Source organism: Carlito syrichta, unplaced genomic scaffold, assembly GCF_000164805.1.
Source record: "Carlito syrichta isolate Samal-C Ts95f unplaced genomic scaffold, Tarsius_syrichta-2.0.1 Scaffold303385, whole genome shotgun sequence".
NCBI classification, from domain to species: Eukaryota; Metazoa; Chordata; class Mammalia; order Primates; family Tarsiidae; genus Carlito; species Carlito syrichta.
In genome coordinates this window covers 319623-331326 of record NW_007247481.1, presented here as the reverse complement: position 1 = coordinate 331326, position 11704 = coordinate 319623, and the positions used below count along the sequence as shown (strand labels likewise).

The 11704-nt window shown below is 38.1% G+C and overlaps 1 pseudogene; it reads left to right on the top strand.

Moving 5' to 3' along the window:
• Nucleotides 1-659: 659 nt before the first annotated feature.
• Nucleotides 660-1692, top strand: LOC103260899 (annotated as a pseudogene).
• The last annotated feature ends 10012 nt before the right edge of the window (nt 1693-11704 follow it).

Sequence of the window (11704 nt, the reverse complement as noted above, 5' to 3'; positions counted from 1 at the left end):
ATTCAGTGAAAACCCACTCTATAAACGTTTACTTAAAATTTTAACTATAGAATTAAGTAAAAACCTTAATGACTAATCTTTATCCTAAGTCTGTGAAAACAGTGTTATAAATCACCTACATAACTCCTAGATAAGTGTTAGAACTTATAATTAATTCATAATGAACTTACTATAAACTTGTGTTTCTAAAAAACCTATGTCTAAACATTAAGCTACATGATTCTAAATGAAATGAGTGAATATATTTATATCATTTTTTACTCAAGCAATATCTAGTAACTTATAACGGAGTGAAAGAAAGCATTCTTGATGTGCTTCAGAGTTTAACCCTTGCACATGTTAGAAAAGACCAAACAGCATAGTGGGAAATGGAAAAATGAACCATGACATTTCCAGGTTAGCTGTGAGTATTTTGCATAAACATACCATTTTCTTCTTTCACGACTGCACAGAATTTCTTCAGCCGTACCAACAGCAAAGACGGAAGACAGAAGGGCCTCAGCTTCCTGGGCTCACCCTGTGGCCCAGGGTCTTTGGCCCACCAGGACCCTGTCAATCAGGTGGGCCTCCAAGGCTGGCTCCCAACAGAAATGCAAATTGAAACCACAGTGAGATACCATCTTACAGTAGTCAGAATGTCTACTATTAAAAAGTAAAAAATGGAGTGGCAGATTTTACACCACGAAGGGGCAATAACCATGGCTTTGCTAGAAAACCTAGTAGCAGGAAATGTGTACATTGTCAAGATATCAGCATCTAATGAGGTGGGAGAAGGATCCTTTTCAAATTCTGTGGAGCTGGCAGTCCTTCCAAAGGAAACTTCGGAATCAAATCAGAGGCCCAAGCACTTAGATTCTGCTAATGCCAAAGTTTATTCAGGTTATTACCATCTGGACCAAAAGTCGATGACTGGCATTGCTGTAGGTGTTGGCATAGCCTTGACCTGCATCCTCATCTGTGTTCTCATCTTGATGTACTGAAGTAAAGCCAGAAAATCATCTGCTTCCAAGATAGCACAGAATGGAACTCAACAGTTACCTTGTGCCAATGCTTTTTAGCTAGTGGCAGTGAGGTAGGAAAGAACCTGGAAGAAACTGTAGAAAATGAAGAATCCTTAATGCCAATGATAACGCCAAACAGCTTCATTGACTCAAAGGGAGGAACTGATCTGATTGTTAATAGCTATGGTCCTATAATTAAAAACAACTCTAAGAAAAAATGGTTTTTCCCCAAGACTCAAAGAAGATAAAAGTTGAGCAGCCTCAAAAAAAGTTTACTCAAGCAGTCTGCTTTTACCAGCCAGGCACTGCTGTATTAATAAGTGATGAAGACTCTCCCAGCTCCCCAGGTCAGACAGCCAGCTTCTCAAGACCCTTTGGTGTTATACCCAATACAGAGCATTCAGCAAATAGTGAAGGCAGCCATGAGACGGGGGATTCTGGAATGTTCTCCCATGAGTCCAATGATGAGATACACCTATCCTCAGTTATAAGTACCATGCCTCCAACCTCTAATTATTTCACTGGTAGTGAGTCAGGTGGGGATCCCATGATGAGGAAGTGTGAAGACCCCACAGTACCATCGATTGCTGAGCAAACATCCTCTTCAGTTCTGCAGCTGCCACCTGCCATGCTAAGCTTTGACAAAAATGATTTTCAAATAGACAACTATGCTAAAAAAAAAAAAAGATAAAAAAACACTATTGGTGAGAATTCTGAGAAAAAAGGAATGCTTATACACTGTTGGTGGAAATGTAAATTAGTGCAATCTTTATGGAAAACAATATGGAGATTTCTTTAAAAAAAATAAAAATACAACTACTACTAGTAAATCCAGCAATACTGCTACTGGGTATATACCCAATGGGAAAGAAATCATTATATCAAAAAGACACCTGAACTCATATGCTTATCACAGTACTATTCACAACAGCAAAGATATGGAATCAATCTAAGTGTCCATCTATGGAGGACTGGATAAAGAGTATTTTATCCTTAGTGAAGTAACTCATCTACCAAAAGTCAAATGCCACATATCCTCACTCCTAAGTGGGAGCCAAACAATGAGTGCATATGAACATACAGAGTGGAACAACAGACACTGGAGACTCGAAAAGTAGAAAGGGGGTGAGGGTTGAAAAATTACCCATTGAGGAAAATGTTCACTATTCAGGTAATAGGTACACTAAAAGTCCAGACTTTACCACTACTCAATGTATGCATGTAAGAAATCTGTACTTGTAGTCCTTAAATATGTAAACAAGTAAACAACATTTTAGAAAACAAAAGACAAATAGATGTGTGTGTATATGTGTGTGATATACAAACACACATACATATATGTGTGTGTGTGTGTGTGTATATATATATATATATATATATAATATACACTCTATCATATTACATGCACACATACACACACACCGAGGCTGCTTTTAAGAAAAAGTATAATAAAACAAAATATGAAAAGTAAAAACTCAAAATCAGGAAAAGAAAATTAGATCATTGCTCCAACACACACTAAGAATCTTTTTATTGAAGTGCAGTTTGGCAGAAAGCAAGATGTTTACACTAGGAGTCACATAACACATCATATTTTGTGTATGGAAACTCCAGCTATCTCCCATTAGTTGGGTTGTCTTTGGCAACAGGATAACTGACGGTACTGAGACTCCGGCTGAATGTGAATGGAAGCTCATGGCATGTTCCCCATCCTGTCAGTCAGGCTGAAACTGTAACTAAACCTGGCTAGATGAAATTCATTGGAAAACAACTGAAGACGAAAGAGGGCTGACAAAATTAATGAAAAGTTGGGAAACCAGGCCTGGATAGTAAGCCAGACCAGGGTAGCCTAGGGTTTTGGCATTAGAAAGGACAGCGGTGACCAGCGGTGGCCAGCAGCAGTCTGGTCTGGCTCTGCTGTTGCCACTGTGATGAATGTGATGCTCCCTTTCTCTGTGTCACTTGCTTAAGATTTAGAGTCCTGAGAGGAGCCATCTTATTGTCCAGATTACCCTATGCTTACCCCAAACTTGCTTTTTTCTCCTGAGCTAATTGGATTACTGTTTGGTTTAGACAAACAAACAAACAAACAAAAAACACCTCAAAGTCATTTTGAGCACTTCCCTCCCTCTTACCTCACATTCAATGCGTCAGCAGACCCTATAAGCTCTATTTTTCAATATCTGTCATGAATCCATCCACTTAATGATCAGGACAGCTGAGATTCTATCCATGTACTTAGTATTCAGTCCTTTTATAGCATGACTTCTGCCATCTTGGCCAATTGGATCTTGAGTTTATTTTAAAAGCATTATGTTGAATGAGGAAAGAGGTTGAATGACTTATTAAGGGTGAATTGTTTGCTCCACAGTGGGAAATTTTAGGTCAGGATTTCATGGGACACAAGTATTCCTTTTTCCAAAACAACTTTGAGAGGCCTATCTATTGTCCTCTTTACCAATAACAATTTCATAGAAAAATAATGTCATAGTAAAATCTATATCCATTCAACACCCCTCCCTACACACACACACACACACACACACACACACACACACACACACCACAATACAATCTTTGTGCCATCAGCTCTTATATTTAGGTATAGTCTGGGTTCTTCTGACTTCTAAACTCATATACCCATCTACCTATTTTCATTCCATGTGTATATTTCATTATGATTTCTTCTTTTCTTTTTTTTTGGAGTTGGAGTCTCATTCTGTCGCTCAGACTCGAGTGTAGTGGCACACTCCCGGCCACCGCAACCTCGCCCTGCTGTGCTCAGGCGATCCTTCTGTCTCAGCCTTCCAAGTAGCTGGAACTACAGGTGCATGCTACCACACCCGGCTAATTTTTAGCTTATTGTAGAGATGAGGTTTCGCCAAGTTACCCAGGCGGGCCTCGAACGGGTGGGCTCAGGGAATCCACTCGCCTTGGCCTCCCAAAGTGTTGGGATTACAGGCTGAGCCACCAAGCCCGGCCTCATTATGATTGCAAACTAGACAGGCTTTAAACTAACTCTGATGTTTCCCTCCAAATCTCTGCATACCCCAGTCTTCGCCATTTTAGCAATAGCAGGACCATCTCATCAATCGCTAAGGCAGGGAAGAATTTGAACTAACAAAATCCATTGCACATTCAACTATTATGAACTTAGAAAAGAATACAAACCTGAATTTATAAAATTCTTTGTAAACACAATTCTTTTGCGAATCAAGGGGTCATGGTCAATTTGACTTGTGCATCTAATTTTGCTCCATCCAAAAACCCCACTCAAACTACAGAAAAGGAATGTTTTTTAAACACATGGACTCACAAAATTAACAAAGAGAAAAACCAAGTGACAGAATTCCAGAAACTGAAAAACTGATCTGTGAGTGAGAAATGACCTAAGAACAGCAAATCCTAAATTGGGAGTGGAGACAACTGTATGAAAAACAGCATGTTGAATGACTGCATATTAAACACTAAATGTTAACATCTAATTATTTCTCTACTCAATTCCCAAGAGGCTGGCTGACAGATCTTTGTCCTCCTACCAGGGGACTCTGACCTCTTCTATGGAGAATCAGAGGGATTCAAGAAGAAAGACCTAAAGATAGTGAAATATGGAGTCCTCAGGCAAAAACCTTTCCCAGATAAATCCACAGTGAAGCTCAAAGTTGAAAATCCCACTTATGCTCAGAGCTTCCAATTTTTAGTTCTTCATTTTTTAATATGAATAGAGAAACAAGGATGATCACACATGAGAGACATGCTTCTAACAAGGAATGTAAGGCAAAACGAATAGAAAAATAAAGCAACTTAGAGGAAACAAAAATTATGCAGAAAAATACACTTAGAGGAGAACAATATGCTATAATTTTCCTAGAGATATTGGAAATTAAAAGCATAATAAGCATGAATTTTAAAAAGTAATAGAAGAATTATAAGATCAAAATGTCTACTGCTTTCTGAAAATAGGAAAATAGGAGATGTGAGAACAACATGAAAACTTTAGAAGACAATTTTTGGATGTCTCAATTAAAATAATAATTTTTAAAAGTGAGAAACCAAAAAAATAGAGTTGAGGAAATTATAATTGAAATAATTCAAGAAAATATCTCAGAAATTGAAGATATGAATTTTCAGACAAGGAAGGCCTAACTGGTACCCATTACAAAATTGATAAAAATATATGCACACAAATATCATTGTGAATTTTTAGAATATCTGAACATATGGAGACTTAAAAAAACTGACAATATTCTATGTTTTAATTTAGTCAATGATAACTAAGAAGATTTTATTTTCGGTATTTTAACTATGGGTATATATTTCATATGTGTATCAGTTAAGGTTCAACCAGAGAAGTAAAAACCAGTAGAAGATACATATTAATTTATTATAAGGAATCAGCTAATACATTAGTAGGGGCTGGCTAATAAGTCTGTGGGGGCAGGCAAGGAGAAAGAAAAAGTCATGAGCAGACTGGAATTCTAGGGACTCAAGATAAAGCTTGTTGTTTATAGGAGTCAGTTAGTAAGGAAAGAGAGAAGGTGTAAGCTCACCTGCTATTTGTAGTCTCTGAGTTCAGGGAAGCCCTAAACCCTATTTTAAAGAACTATCTGATAGAGTCAGACCTACTCAAGATAATCTCCATTTTGACAAATTTGAGGCAAAATGGTTTAATACTTTTGTTGCCAGATGGAGTGAGTTAGGGTACAGACAGGGTGAGGGCAGATGGAGGGAGAGGAGAGAGGAGACACAGCACCAGTAACCCAGAGATCTGAGTAATTGCAAAGAATTGCAACACACAAAAAGGTTAAGAAAGAAAATTTTATTTAAAAGTAAATTAGAGTGAGAAAGAGAAGGAAGAAAGAAGAATCACCTCTCCAAGCTTGAGGAGGGGGCCAAGCCAGGAAGCACGGCAACAGCCCTAGCTCAAAGAGCACATGGCCACACCAGAGTCTAGCAAGGCAATGGCCGCTGGTTGCTCGTGGTTGAGTCCTTTTAACCATTTCCCTTGATGGGGGAAGATCATTAAGGTGATTGGGTGGTGGTCTGCTTCTATGTCATCTGGAAAGGGCAGTCAAGCACAGGTACTGATGATGTCAGGTGATGGATAGCAGGCAGATGAGTGGGTTAGTCACATGATTGCTGCCATGGTGGGGTTTATCTGTGTCACCTAGGTTACAAAGGGCTGATTAGGTTAGCCCTGGGAGGGGGGAGTTTCCTGCAAGAGACTTGTTTGACATTTGCAATTCACAAGTTCCTTGACCAAAGGTGGTCATATTATTATTTTTATGACTTTGGCGAGCCAAAGGGTAACCTTTAATCTTCAGCCTTGACAAGGAACCTAAAAGTTCACTAGAGATTGTCATGCTAAACCTTGGGTTGTCCTGGTCTTGCATCTGAAGGAGATTTGCCAAGGGGTGGAATGGGATAGGCTGTTGCTTGTCCTGCAGTAGAATGTCTGAACGCTTTCAAATGGTTATGCTGAGGCAAAAAGACCCTTTCAGAGTCCAGCACAAAATTTGTGGACTCTTAACTCACTACTGAAAGGAAATTCAGAGCAATCAGCAAAGATTTTAAAATAGAGTTTATTAGTGACAGAAAGAGAGAAAAGAGAGATTCATGTCAGAGAGAGAGCGCTGGCATGGGCAGGTATCTTGAAAAGAAAAAAACATGATTTTGCTCTTGACTAAAAGCTTGCTATATCCTCACAATAACTGATTTGCTAGAGGGTGAGAAGCACAGGTACTCTCTGCCTCTGATAGGTGAAGCAGGTGAGCTTTTCCTTTGACAGGAGACATTTTAGGCTTATGAATATACAAGTTTCTAAGCTAAAATGTGGTCTATTTAACACTTCTCTACCCTTGACAAGCTAAGGAGTGGAGTTGAGCCTTTTACCTTCAACAGGGAACCTGATGGATTCTTAGTGATTATTATGCCAAACCACTAACTGAAGGTTAGGCTATATTATTCTTTCATTGTAATGGGGATTTTTAAAAATGAATTAAGGGGATGGGGTGAACTGGGAGTCTATATTGAATCCATATTCCAGCCTGCAGGGCTCTTTGTCTGGCAGACAAGATGTCTGATTGCTTCCTTATTTTAACTAAAAACTACCTACACGAAATTTATCTAGCTATGTCTAACCTACACTAATCGCCCTGCCTCACTTTCACAGTGGAGCCTAAATTAATGTTTGATTAAATAACAGGGAGAAAGATTATTTATGTCACAAAATAATCAAAGCTTCTTTTCAGTCCTTCAACTCTCCTGGGGGAAGATTTCTTGTAGCCCATTCTACCTGGAAAAATACAAGAAATATAGTTCTAGGGACTGTAATTCATCCTAGCCAAGTTGACACATCAAAATACTATCACAATATAGTATTTTATATGAGTGACATATTTTGCAATTTAAAAAATTAAAGTAAATTCAATTATATCCTTCTTGGTAACAAAGTAAAGTCACTAGATAAACTTCTACAAAGAAGTCACTAGAAATATCTATAAAGCCTGGCTTTTATTGCTAGCATATTTCTTGCTGGAGTAATTTTAAAAAACAATGGTACAATAATTTTAGAAAAGTATTTTTTTTCTATATTTCAATAAGATCACACCAAAATGACAAAGGCATTTTGAATAAGTGGCCCTAAATTACTTTAATCATAAATAAAATATCCAGATGAAATACCCAAATGAAAAATGTATTTGTAACTAAAAATACAATTCTAAGCCACCTCTAACCAACTGAATGAAACCCATATGGGCCAAGGGAAACCTGAAAAACTAAATTCCAGGCCATGATGGGATCCAAGGTCAGACCCACCTCATTATATCCCCTTTCTTTTGGAGTTTAGGCATAATTGACTAACATTAACCTTTTTTTTACTTTTTTATTTTAAAGATGTGGGGTGCAATTCAGGGTTAGGTATACAAATGTTCATTATGTGGGTGCCCTTGTTGATGAGGCAGTTTCCCTCAACTGCCAATCTCAGCCCGTCTCCCCTGACAGTTTCCCACTACTGCCAATCCCTTTCTTAGTATTATGATAATTGTTCAAGGTCCACTTATCAGTGAGAACATATGGTACTCTGTTCTTTGTTTCTGTGATAGATCACTGAGTATGATAGACACCACATCCATCCAAGTTGCTGCAAAGTCCTTATGTTTGTCCTTCTTTATGACTGTATAATGTTCCATTGTGTATTAACATTTAATAGAAACGATAAGACTGACAAAACAGACTCTGTGGCAATAAAACACCAAATTCTAACCTGACTCTAGAATAGCATCATATGAGAGATAGCAGGCACTAAAGGAAATAAAAATATTTTACCCCATATTTATTTGACATATTTTGTAACAGCCCTGAAAAACTATCTGTTGAGGAAATTTGCATTTGTAGAGAATCTCCTTCCCTATGTCTTTCCAGGTCCAGGAAAGATTTAACGAAGAGTCTAAAATTTTAAGCTCTGAAAGGAGACCTTTATCATCTGTTCTCTCTGAAGCCTACTACTTAGAGGCTTCATCTACATAACAAGAACTTTGGCTTCCACACCCTCCCTTTTCTTAACTCAAGCAGCCCTTTCTACTAACTTCAAAATTCTTTAGACAAACCTTAGCTCTTCCAACCAATTGCCAATCAGAAAAGTTTTTAAGCCATCTATGACCTGTAAGCTTCCTTCTTCAAGATGCATCACCTTTCTGGGACAGACAAATGTATAGTTTACATCTATTGATGTATGCTTTTGCCTGTAACTTGTTTTCCAAAAATGTATAAAAACATAGTATAATCTGACCACATGGGGCATATGTTCTCAGGACTTCTGGAGACAGTACCCAGAGCCATGGTAACTCAAATCTGGCTCAGAATAAACCTCTTTAAATATTTTACAGCATATGGCTTTTTATCAACATATCACATCCCAACATGTTGGAAGGTAGAATTAGTACACTGTGACATAATTATTTTACTAAAATGGTTTGGGAAACATGAGCTGTATTCTGCCAATAATATTACCACCCTTAAATGTAGCTTAAGCTTTATACACCTTTTAAAATATGTCGCCATTGTTGTTGTAGTATTATTTTAATTTTAGTTAATTAAGACTGCTATAGCATCTCATAACAGTATATTCATAAGTTATATAAATACTATCCACAAATTAACAGTAACCAACTCATGCCTAAGGTAATTGTCTTCAAAGAGTTGATAGACGATCATATGCAAGAAATGAACATGATCCATATGACTTCAAGCAGAAGACTTGACAAAAACGAGTGGAATTTTATGGGACAAGAGACTTACCTCAGGATAAGGAAAATTTTGTTGACAGAGCCTTGTGGTAACAGAATGGACTTTCTCTGATGGCCATGACTCTCCACTCTTTGAATTGTACAAGCCTATGTCAGCAGGCTTACTGAAAAGCTAGCATCACAATTCAAGCCCTGGACTAGATGCCCAGTACAGTAGATACACCTTATATTGTCACCTCTTTTCCTTCTTTATTCTTGGGCCTTTCACCTACCACTACCACTTGCTCTATCAAGTAACAAAGTTGTTCTAAGGAACAGCACACTTGTGGGGAAGGAGTCTTTCCAAGGAACAGCCAATCTAGCATTTGTTCCACCATCCTTTTTCTTTCTATTTAAACAGATTCCATTTATGCTGGGCCCTCCCATTTTCTTCAGTTTTTCAGTTCTTAATTCATTAATTCCACTTTTTTAGAAATATAAACCTTTACGCCATTTTTACTTATCTTCCTTGTTCTTTCAACTTATTCTTGAGTAAATCTCCTCTCCCTCTCCTCATGTTGTCTTTAAGTGGACCAAAATCTTCAATCATGACTTATGAGTATAGCATTGGAATAACACTAAAATTAAAAAAAAAAAATTAAAATCAGAAGTTTTGAAGTGAAATTAGTTACAGCAATGAATTCAGACTAATCTTTTAAAAATTTTTGAGGAAAAAATGATTTCCCTTTCAGATTAAACTTTTTTAAAAAGCAGAGTGATTACTGGTTACAAACATGTGAATACCTCAAAGTTCTTTAGGAGCAAATTTGAATATGATTTGAGATTTTTTAATTTTTACAGAAGAAATAAGATCCATGAACAGATAGCTGAAATAAAAATCGGGATACAGTCCACACTGTGGTAGTGCCACTGTCCTGCTGCCTTGAGAGGCAGCATGAGCAAGACAGATATGGATTTGAATCCTACACTTACACACTATGCGATTTTGTTTCTGCAAACCAGATTGCCATCTGAAAATGAGGGATAATAATGATGAAGGCGTTGTAAAGATTAAAAGTTGATGAGAGAATGTAAACTGCTAAAATTTAGGAGTCACAATTTGCCCATTTTCCCTGCTCTCTTAAGATAAAAAAGACCAAAAGATGAGATAAACAGTCATGGAAGAAAAGTAATCAGACCCAACGGAGAAAAAAAGATCTCAGGATCTTGCTCATGGAGGGAGAGATAAAACCAGAAGGAGAAGGAGGTGCGTTGATGGGATAGAATGGTATAAAGTGGTGTGTAAATAAACAGCATGCTGAAAAAACATTTGTGAATAAGAAAGAAGTCTTTCTTGGGTTAAGAAATGTATAAGACTTTCTGGAAGCTTGAGAGTACCAGAGAATAGTAGACCACAGGGTTTTAATAAGAATTTCTGTGTACACTTTATTTATTTATTTTTATTTATTTATTTATTTATTTATTTATTTATTTATTTATTTTTTGAGTTGGTGTCTCACTCTGTTGCCCAGACTGGAGTGCAGTGGCCGCTCCCGGCCACCGCAGCCTCGACCAGCTGGGCTCCGGCGAACCTTCCGCCTCAGCCTTCCAAGTAGCCGGAATTACAGGCATGCGCTACCACACCCGGCTGATTTTTGATTTATTGTAGAGATGAGGTCTCGCTGCCCAGGCGGGTCTCGAACCCGCGTGCTCAGGCAATCCTCTCACCTCAGCCTCCCAAAGACGCAGGATTACAGGCTGAGCCACCAAGCCTGGCTCTGTGTACACTTTAAATGTTTGAGAGAGCTGTGAGAGTAAGAAGTCCTCTTTGAACTGTGCCTCTTGAAATTCAGGACCATACAGGGAACAGACAATTATTTTTAAGGAGATTGCTATTCTAAATTTTGAAACTAATGTGGGACTCTACCTGTACCTGACACAAAAAATATTGCGCTAAATATGAGTCAAGAGTCAGCATGCTTTTTTTTTTTGACCATGAGTGTCAAAATGTTGAACGTTCATATAAAATGGATAAAGAGAACGTAACACAAGTATCACCGAGACAAATGCAAGATATCAGAAGGAAGTATTATGACATGAAGTTGAAGACATCTAAGAAAAATGTCCTTGCCAAAGGGAATTTCCATTTTAAGTCCACCTTTAATGGACTCACAATTGCTTATGCATTTGAAATCCTTTCTGCTTGGGGCCAGAGAGTTAGTGGTGGATATGGGGTCAGTTTTATCCTGTATCTTTTCTCTCTGCCAGAGAACTTGATCCCGGCTCCTGACTGGTTTGGGACTAGTAGTGCTGAAGTGTGGCAGTTAGCTGTCTGACCACTTTCTCCCAGAAACTGAAGACGCCCATTGCTTTGAGTAATCACTGGGATGCCTCAAAGACACTGCAGGAATGTCCAGGTTCAAAGGTGGAGATGGCAACCACTTCGGGCTGTTCAGAGACTCAGCTCATCTGCTA